Source organism: Rhinatrema bivittatum, chromosome 1, assembly GCF_901001135.1.
Source record: "Rhinatrema bivittatum chromosome 1, aRhiBiv1.1, whole genome shotgun sequence".
Lineage (NCBI taxonomy): Eukaryota > Metazoa > Chordata > Amphibia > Gymnophiona > Rhinatrematidae > Rhinatrema > Rhinatrema bivittatum.
This window is the reverse complement of record NC_042615.1, coordinates 197,479,731-197,489,905: the sequence shown is the minus strand read 5'-3', so window position 1 is coordinate 197,489,905 and position 10,175 is coordinate 197,479,731.

Below are 10,175 nucleotides of genomic sequence, written 5' to 3'. Positions count from 1 at the left end.
AGAAACTTTTATTGCACATATATTCTTCTTAAATCTGTCACAGTTACCTTTTGTAGGTTAGTGGGTATATTTGGGTGAGGTCCCCTTCTACTGCAGACTTGATCTATATTGATGGATTTAGGTAGTGTATGCTTCTATTTTTTTCCTTTATTGGCTTTTCCTGATTGTCCTTGTTTTATATCATGAACTGATTTTTTTTTTATTTAGTTTGAAAATTAATAGAGTATATATCTAAGCCATTTCATGTGGAATGTTTTAAGCATGTATTTGTTTATATGTACATTACAGTTTATGGATATTAGTTTGTACATCACCTAGTGCTTTGGGTTAGGTAATTATTAAATTTTAATACAGATAAAGAAAACCAAGAAAGAACAGAATCCTGCTCCATGTGAGGACAGAGAATGAAGTAGAAAGTGCTCATTAAGGGCCAGATTTTCTAAGGATTTATGCGCATAACCGGCCTTGCGCACGCCGGGCCTATTTTAAGCAGGATGGTAGTCTTCACATATGGTGAGTACTGAGCAATGCACCAAATGCACCCAAAGATGTGCAACAGGCACAATAGGGGTGGAAATTTGGTTAGGAGGCCATCCTGAACAGGTCGGTGGAAGGGTGTTGGGTAATTAAACTGAAAACAAGTTGTGTAGAACAGACTGTCTAAAGATGGAATCTTGCCTGCCAGCCTTATCTAAGCAATAATATGCTGCGAATGTATGGAGAGAACTCAAAGTAGCAGCCTTACAAATATCAGCAAGCGTCACCGAACGTAGGTGCGCTACTGATGTTGCCATGGCCCTAACAGAGTGTGCTTTTACACTGTCTTGTAGCGGAATGCCTGCTTGCTGGTAGCAAAAAGAAATGCAGTCCACTAACCAGGAGGAGAGGGTCTGCTTACCCACAGGATTTCCCAATTTGATGGTATCAAAAGAAACAAACAATTAAGTGGATTTCCTGTGGGCGGATGTGCGTTCCAGAAAGAAAGCTAGAGCACGTTTGCAGTCCAGGGAATGCAGCCTGTTCTCCTGGTTTGAAATGGGGCCTGTGAAAAAGGGTAGGTAGGATAATAGATTGGTTAATATGAAATTCCGACACTACCTTTGGCAAAAATTTAGGGTGAGTGCAGAGCACTACTCTGTCATGCAGAATCTTAGTGTAAGGCGGGTAGGTAACTAAGGCCTGTAATTCACTAACTCTGTGAGCAGACGTGATTGCAAGAAGAAAAACTACTTTCCAGGTGAGATAGCGGTGATCACAGAAGTGGAGAGGCTCAAACGGAGGTTTCATGAGCCATCCCAAAACCATATTGAGGTCCCAAGCAGGGGTAGGAGAGCGCAATGGAGGTTTTAAATGGAGCAAGCAAGCCTCTCATGAAACGTGATACTAGGGGTTGCGTGGAAATGGAACATTACCTATACCCTTATGGTACGCAGACACTGCACTAACATGCACCCTGATAGAGGAAGTTATCTCTGACAGGTGCCAGAGATAGTCCAGGAACCTCGCAGTGGAACAAGTGAAGAGGGTCTATGGACATGGAAGAGCACCAGACCGTAAACCTCTTCCATTTAGAGCGATAAGACCTTCTCATTGAAGCCTTTCATGAAGCCACCGGGACTCGGGATACAGACTCTGAAAGGTTAAAAGGTTGGAGTATTAACCTTTCAACATCCAGGCCGGCAGAGACAGAGCTTGGAGGTTGGGGTGTTGCAGATGCCCTTCGTTCTGAGTGATTAGAAGGAGATCCTGTCCCTGAGGAATGTCGGCATACTGAAAGGTCCTGGAGAATTGGACACCACACCTGGCGAGGCCAGTGGGGAGCTATCAGAATCATTAATCCCTTGTCCTGCCGGAGCTTCACAAGAGTCTTTGAAATGAGAGGAAGTAGAGGGTACGCATAAAGGAGACCGCTGGCCCAGGAGATGGCGAAGGCATCTCTTGGTTGCAAGTGGTGACTGCGAATGAGAGAGCAGAGGTTGTCTACTTTGTGGTTGTGGACCGACGCAAAGAGGTCTATCCGAGGGTAAGCCCAACGTTGGAATATCGTGTCCGCTACCGCAGGGTTGAGACCACTCGTGCAGATGGAAATTGCGACTCAGCTCATCTGCCAACACATTGTCCACTTCCGGCAAGTAGGTTTCTTTGAGGTGCATCGAGCGGGAAAGGGTCCATGCCCATATCTGTGCAGCTTCCTGAAACAGGAGGTAGGAGCCCGTTCCCCCTTGTTTGTTCATGTACCACATCACAACCTGATTGTCAGTTTGAATCAGGATGGCTTTGTTTGATAGGCAGTCCTGAAAGGCCTTGAGGGCATATCTGATTGCCCGTAGCTCCAGGAAATTTATTTGGTGTTTGGCTTCCTCTGGAGACCAGGTTCCCTGAGTCTGCAGGTCGCCTACATGTGCACCCCACCTGAGGTTGGATGCATCTGTTAAGATAATTTGAGGATCTGGAGCCTGAAATGGAAGGCCTTGAATGAGATTAGAGTGGTGCATCCACCAGGCTAGTGACAGACGGAGCTGTTTGGTCACCTGGACAATGCTGGACATTGGCTGACAAGCTTGAATCCACTGGCCTTTTAAGGTCCACTGCATTACTCTCATGGTGAGGCGAGCCATCGGAGTGACATGCACTGTGGACGCCATATGACCCAGCAGTATGAGAACACGCGAGCAGTTGACGACACTCGAGTCTGCAGTTGATGAGCCAGAGATGTTATGGAGAAAGCGCGATCCTGGGGAGGAAAGCTTTTGCTTGTACAGTGTTTAGGTTAGCACCTATAAAGGATAGGGTTTGGGATGGAACTATCTTGGATATGGGATAATTGATTAGAAACCCTAAGTGAATCAGGATGTTGATAGTGGGAACTCAGACGGAACAGAAGAAAGCTGACACAGAGTTTCATAGTGATCCTTCAACTACGCCAGTCTCTTGGATCTTTTCTCCGAAGAAATTATCGCCTACACAGGGTAGATCTGCTAACCTGTTTTGCTCTTCTGGTCTTAAGTCCGATGATTTGAGACAGGCCCATCTTCTGGCACTAATTCCCGCTGCAGACACTGTAGAGGCCGTGTTGAAGATGATATATGAAATGCAGACCTCATGCTTTCCCGCATCTAGACCTTTCCGAGCCAGAGCATGAAGTTGAGTCTGGAGTTGCTCTGGTAAAGAATCAGAAGTCCTGGATCCTTTTAAAAAGGTCTCTGTTATACTGTGTCATGTATAACTGGTAAGATGCAATGTGAGATATGAGCATGGAAGACACGCCTGCCAAAAGCATCCAGGGATTTTTGTTCCTTCCCTGGAGGTATGAGGTTTTGAACGTTGTGCCTTCTTCTGGGCTGGTTCAACAACCACAGAGTGATAATCCAACTGTAATTTTTGGAACCCCGGAGCTGACTGCACCAGATAGGTGGCATCTGTCTTGCGGTTGACCGGTGGGACTGAACATGGATGCTCTCAGTTTCTCTTCAGGAGATCAAGCAGGATTTCATGAATGGGTATAGACATGATTTCCTTAGGGGCATCTAGAAATTGGAGTACTTCCAGCATCTTATGCCTAGAGTCCTCTTCTGTCTGAAGCTGAAAAGGAATGGTTTCAGACATTTCCTTGATGAAATTAATAAAAGACAGTGGAGAGCATTGTCTTTCATCTGGGGGAGAGGGCTCTGATGGTAGATCATCCGAATCCTGGGAGGAATCATTGGTCCAAGGATTGTAGGGCTGATCTCCAGCACCTAGTGGGTCTCCAGCAGGGAGAAATGGTGCTAATCCTGAAGGACCAGGCCGAGGCATCAACATCATTGGGGGAGGCACCAATGGAATCGGAGGCATAGACAGAGGAACCGTTGGCATAGACAGAGGCACCGAAGGGACCGGAAACATCGATCAACGCGTCCAATCTACCCAGTAGCGTTGCGAGCGCTACAGGAATCGGATCAGTGACCGGCTCAAGGACCGGTACTCGCGTCAATGGAGGTTGGAAGCCCTGAAGTGCTTTTCCGATGGCCTCTTGGATCATCCGATCCAATTCCTTGCAGAAGCCTGGGAACCCCGGCACCGGAGTAGGAGGCAGCACCGGTGAAGGTGGAATCGCGGATCCCGGCACCACTGAAGATGAGGAACACCTCAGTGACCCGGTCACAGAAGAGGATGGGGCTTCTTTGTCAGTGGCGCTGTTGAAGTCGATGCTGAGGACGTACCTGGATCGACGGACTGAGCCTTCCGATGCCGATGTCGACGCTTTTCATGATGCTCTCCTCGATCCTTTTCTTGAGGAGGCAATCGACACCTTTAGAATCATCTACGCCAGTCAAACAGCAGCAGTGTCCCAGTGCTGGAGAGACGTCGAAGCTATCGATGGAGTTGGGGTTTTTAACTGAAAGAGAAAGTCCATCTTCTCTAAACGAGTCTTACGTCCCTTAGGTGCCATTTGGGCATATTTGGTGCAAGTAAGGACATCGTGGCCGGACCCAAAAACATAACACAGACCTCATGCGGGTCAGTGATGGACACTGTTCGAGTACAGTCGGGGCACCAATGAAAACCCAAAGCCATGACTCTGACAAAAATTTAGCCGCAGTCTAGTCGATGGCCGGTAGGCCCCGAAGGGATAACTCGACGGAAATCGACCGCAACAAGGGTAAAACTTTACCTTTCGACCGCGGAATATGGATATCAATAGGGGGACCCCTACAAGGTAGAATTTTTTTGAAAATTTTTGAATGAAGTTCCGTGAGGAAAATTCCTGTCAGGAATCTTCAGAGAGCTCCTTAACCTGCATGGCTACTGCTGCACAGAAAAAAGAATACTGAAGGAGAACCCCTGCTGGATGCAGGGTCAGTGCATTGCTGGGCATGCCCAGTAGGTGCCAGTCAAAGTTCTAGAAACTTTAGTCAAAGTGCATTGCTGGGCATGCCCAGTAGGTGCCAGTCAAAGTTCTAGAAACTTTGACTAAAGTGTTCCGTGACTGGGCTCCATCCTGATGATGTCACCCATATGTGAGGACCACCATCCTGCTTGTCCTGTGAGAACCCTTTAATGTTCTATGGCAGTTAAATACAGATGAAAGGAAAAGCACACAGATATATATATATATATATATATATATCAGAAGTCAAAAAAATTAAATTATAATTACACTCAAGACCTTCATAAACAAATGGGAGTACAAGGTTCTCATTTAAAAGTGGTAAAGTAAATGTTGCTTACTTGTAACAGGTGTTCTCATAGGACAGCAGGATGTTAGTCCTCACATATGGGTGACCTCATATGATGAGCCCATTCACGGAACACTTTTGTCAAAGTTTCTAGAACTTTGACTGGCACTTACTGGGCATGCCCAGCATGGCACTAAACCTGCAGCCAGCAGTGGTCCCCCTTCAGTCTTATTTAAAGTTACAGGAAGTGCCGACAAATAAAATAAGAAAACAAACCCAACACCGCAGGGTGGCAGGTGGGTTTCGTGAGGACTAACATCCTGCTGTCCTGTGAGAACACCTGTTACAGGTAAGCAATATTTGCTTTCTCACAGGACAAGCAGGATGGTAGTACTCACATATGGGTGAGTACCGAGCTGCAGATGTCCGAGAAATGCACCAAATGTACCCAAGATGTGCAATAGGCACAAGGACTGGGGTGGAATTTGGTAGAGGGCATCCTGAACCCTAACAGGCGGGCAGAAGTGTGTTGGTACATCAAGTTGTAAAAAGGTTGCACAAAACAGATTGGCTGAAGATGGAATCTTGTCTTCTGGCCTTGTATAAACAATAATGGGCTGTAAAGGTATGGAGAGAACTCCAGGTAACAGCCCTGCAGATGTCAGGAAGCAGCACCGAGCATAGGTGTGCTACTGAAGTCGCCATGGCCCTGACAGAGTGTGCTTTAACACGGTCTTGAAGCGGAATGCCTGCTTGCTGATAGCAAAAGGATATGCAGTCCGCTAACCAGGAGGAGAGATTCTGCTTACCCACAGGCTGCCCCAATTTGATGGAATGGAAAGAGACAAACAATTGAGTGCTTTTCCTGTGGGCAGTTGTTCGGTCTAGATAGAATGCTAGAGCCCGTTTACAAGCAAGGGTATGCAGAGCCTGTTCTCCTGGATTGGAGTGGGGCCTGGGAAAGAAGGTAGGTAGTATAATGGATTGATTAATGTGAAACTCCAATACTACCTTAGGTAAGAACCTAGAGTGAGTGTGGAGTACTGCCCGGTCCTGCAGAAGTTTAGTGTAAGGCGGATAGGTAACTAGGGCCTGTAACTCACTAACTCTGCGAGCAGATGTGATCGCCAAAAGAAAAATCACTTTCCATGTCAGATAGAGAAGATCACAGGATTGAAGAGGCTCGAATGGTAGTTTCATGAGCTGACAAAAACCAGATTGAGGTCCCAAGAAGGGACCGGAGGACGCAGTGGAGGCGTGAGGTGAAGCAAGCCTTTCAGAAAACGTGTTACAAGGGGTTGTACTGAAATAGGAACGTCCCCAACACCTTTATGGAAGGCGGCCACCGCACTGACATGCATTCTGATGGAGGAAGTTTTTAGACCTGATTCTGACAAGTGCCAGAGATGGTCTAGAAACTTCGTGATGGAACAGGTAAAGGGATCAAGGGATTGAGAAGAACACCATGACTTAAACCTGTTCCATTTGTAGAGGTAAGACTTTCTCGTGGAAGGCTTCTGTGAAGCAATCAGGGCACGGGAAACTGGCTCCGAAAGGTTAAGTGGCTGAAGAATCAACCTTTCAACATCCAGCAGTCAGGGACAAAGCTTGAAGATTGGGGTGGCGCAGGCACCCGTCATTCTGAGTAATCAGAAGTGGGTCGTTTCCCAAGGGAATGTGCCTGCAAATGGAGAGATCCTGAAGTATTGGAAACCACACTTGGCGAGGCCAGCGAGGTGCTATCAGGATCAGGCGTCCCTTTGTCCTGATGTAACTTCACGAGAGTCTGCGAGGGAAGTGGAAGTGGAGGGAATGCATATAGGAGACCTGTTGCCCATGAGAGGGAGAACACATCTCTTTGCTGAGAGTGTTGGCTGCGAGTGAGAGAGCAAACGTTCACTACTTTGCGGTTTTGAGGTGAAGCAAATAGGTCTATGCAAGGATAACCCCAAAGTTGGCAGAATGAGTCCGCTACCGTGGGGTTGAGGGACCACTCATGCAGATGGAAAGCGCGATTTAGGTTGTCCACCAACACAATGTCCACATTGGCAAGTAGGTGGCCCTGAATGGGAGAGGGCCTCTGCCCATATCGGTGCAGCTTCCTGACATAGTAGGTAGGAGCCCGTCCCTCCATGTTTGAGAATGTACCACATGGCCACCTGGTTGTCCATCTGAATCAGGATGACCTGATTGGAAAGGCGATCCTGAAAGACCCTGAGAGCATATCTGATTGCTCGCAGCTCCAGGAAAGTGATTTGGTGTTTGGCGTCCTCTGGAGACCAAGCTCCTTGTGTCTGCAAATTGGCAACATGGGCTCCCCAACTGAGGTTGGAAGCATCGGTGGTGAGAATTATTTGAGGGTCTGGAGCTTGGACAGATAGGCCTTGGAGGAGATTGATCTGATTTTTCCACCAGGCTAGAGACTGACGAAGTGAGTCAGTGATGTGGACAGTGGTCAATAGAGGCTGGACAGACTGAGTCCATTGTAACCTCAGAGTCCACTGCATGACTCTCATGGCCAAGCGGGCCATTGGGATGACCTGCACTGAGGACGCCATGTGTCCTAGCAGGATGAGGAAATGGCGTGCAGTCGTGCGGTGCTGAGACTGTACCTGGTGTGCGAGAGAGATGAGAGTAAGGGCTCGCTGTCGAGGCAGAAATGCCTTTGTCTACAAGGTATCCAAGCCTGCCCCTATGAATGATAAAGTTTGAGATGGAATTAAGCAGGATTTCACGTAGTTGACGAGAAATCCTAGCAAAATCAGAGTGTGTAAAGTAAGTGGGGCGACAGAGCAGCTTGCTGAGTGGGAGCCCTGATCAACCAATCGTCTAGATAAGGGTAGACGTGAACAGCTTGAGTCCTGAAGAAGGCTGCTACTACTCGAGGCACTTGGTGAAGACTCGTGGTGGAGATGCCAGGCCGAATGGTAGCACTCAGTACTGATAGTAGTTGGGGCTTACCAGAAATCTCAGGAACCTGCGATGACATGGAGTTATCGCAATAAGTGTGTACGCGTCTTGGAGATGGAGAGAGCAGAGCCAGTCTCCTTTTTGCAGAAGAGAAAGGAGGGAACCCAAGGTTACCATCTTGAACCTTTCTCGGTGGAGGTACTTGTTGAGGGCACGTAGGTCCAGAATTGGACAAACGCCACCTGATTTTTTTGGGGATTAGAAAGTACCGGGAATAGAATCCTAGGCCTTGTTGGGAGTAGGGCACTGGCTCTATTGCTCTGGACTGGAGGAGGAGGGAGACCTCCTGCTCCAGGAGTAGTGAGTGGTCAGATGTTCTCCATGTCGGTAGAGGTGGGGAGTCCGGTGGGATGGAGAGACAGTTCAGGTGATAACCGTGAGAAATTATGGCAAGGACCCATTGGTCTGAGGTGATTGTATGCCACCTGTTGAAATGGTACAATCGACCTCCCACTGGTATCTGAGGCAGTGGAAACTGGCTGCTGCTCTCTATGCAGGAATCAAAAACCAGAAGCAGGACCCAGCTGAGGAGCTGCTTGTGGCTTTTGTTTACGAGGTTAACGAGACTGGGCCTTTTGGAAAGGTCTCGTGGAACGAGTTCTAGACAGTGGATAGGAATTCTTTGGACGGAAGAATGACTTTTTAGTATCCTTCCTGAAAGGCTGTTTAGAGGAATACTCAGAGAGCATCAGAGAGAGCTGGCGAAGGGTCTCATGATGGTCCTTGAGTTCCGCCATCGTCCGCTGAATCTGTTCGCCAAACAGATTGTCTCCTATGCAGGGCAGATCAGATAATCTGTCTTGTACTTCAGGGCACAAGTCCGAAGACTTGAGCCAGGCCCATCTTCTTTCCAAAATAGCAGTTGCAGATACCCTGGAAGCAGTGTCGTAGGTATCGTAAGAGGATCTTATTTCATGTGTCCCTGCCTCGAAACCCTTGTGTACCAGGGTTTGAAGCTGTTCCTGGAATTGCTGAGGCAGGGACTCTGCAAAGTCCTGTACCTGCTTGAATAAGACCCTGTTGAACTGGGTCATATACAGCTGGTAGGAGGCAATCCGAGGGATAAGCATTGATCGCTGGAAGACACAACGGCCAATGGCATCCAGGAATTTCTGTTCCTTACCCAGGGGAAAGAAAGAGTGGGGTTTTGATCTTTTTGCCCTCTTTTGGGCAGATTCTACAACCACATATTGGTGATCCAGCTGAGGTTTCTGGAATCCTAGGTCTGGACCAAATAAGTGGTATCAGCTTTTCTGTTGACTGGAGCAACAGAACCAGGGTGTTCCCACTTCTTTTTTGAGGAGATCCAAAAGAACCTGGTGAATAGGAATGGAGGATATTTCCTTGGGAGCATCCAAGAATTGTAACAGCTCCATCATTTGGTGCCTATCATCTTGCTCAGTCTGTAATTGGAAGAGAACCAATTCAGACATTTCCTTCACACACTTAAAAAGGACAAGTCCTCTGGAGGAGAACACTTCCTACTTTCAGTAGGAGAAGGTGGCAATGGTAAATCATTGGTGTCTTGAGATGAATCCTCAGTCCAGGTGTCATAGGGATCAGCACCTGTCCCTGTAGGAACCTGAGAAGGATGGGACGATGGTATTCCTGAAGGTCCTGGTCTAGGATCTGAAGGCATCGAGGGAAGTACTGGAGGCACTGATGAAAGCAGAGGGCACCGGTGCAGGCATAGAGGGCATCGATGGATGGATTGGTGGCGCCAATGGGCGCATCGGCATCGATGGTTGAGGCATCGGAAGGACTCCCGATGGAGGAATGCGAAACAGTGTTTCCCCTCCCGATGACAGGGTAAGCGGAGAAGGCACCGGAGCCATCGGTGACCCAGGATCCATCGGTGGAAAAGCAGCTATGAGCGCTTCCATCTTCAAGAGCAGTGGTGCCAATGCTGCTGGAATGGGATCGATGGTTGGTTCTGCGACCGGCACCTATTTCGGCGCCGGGGGACCTTGGAGTCTGTGCATCGCCTTATCGATGGCCTCCTGAACCATCCGGTCCAGTTCTTCACGGAGACCTGGAGCAAGCAGC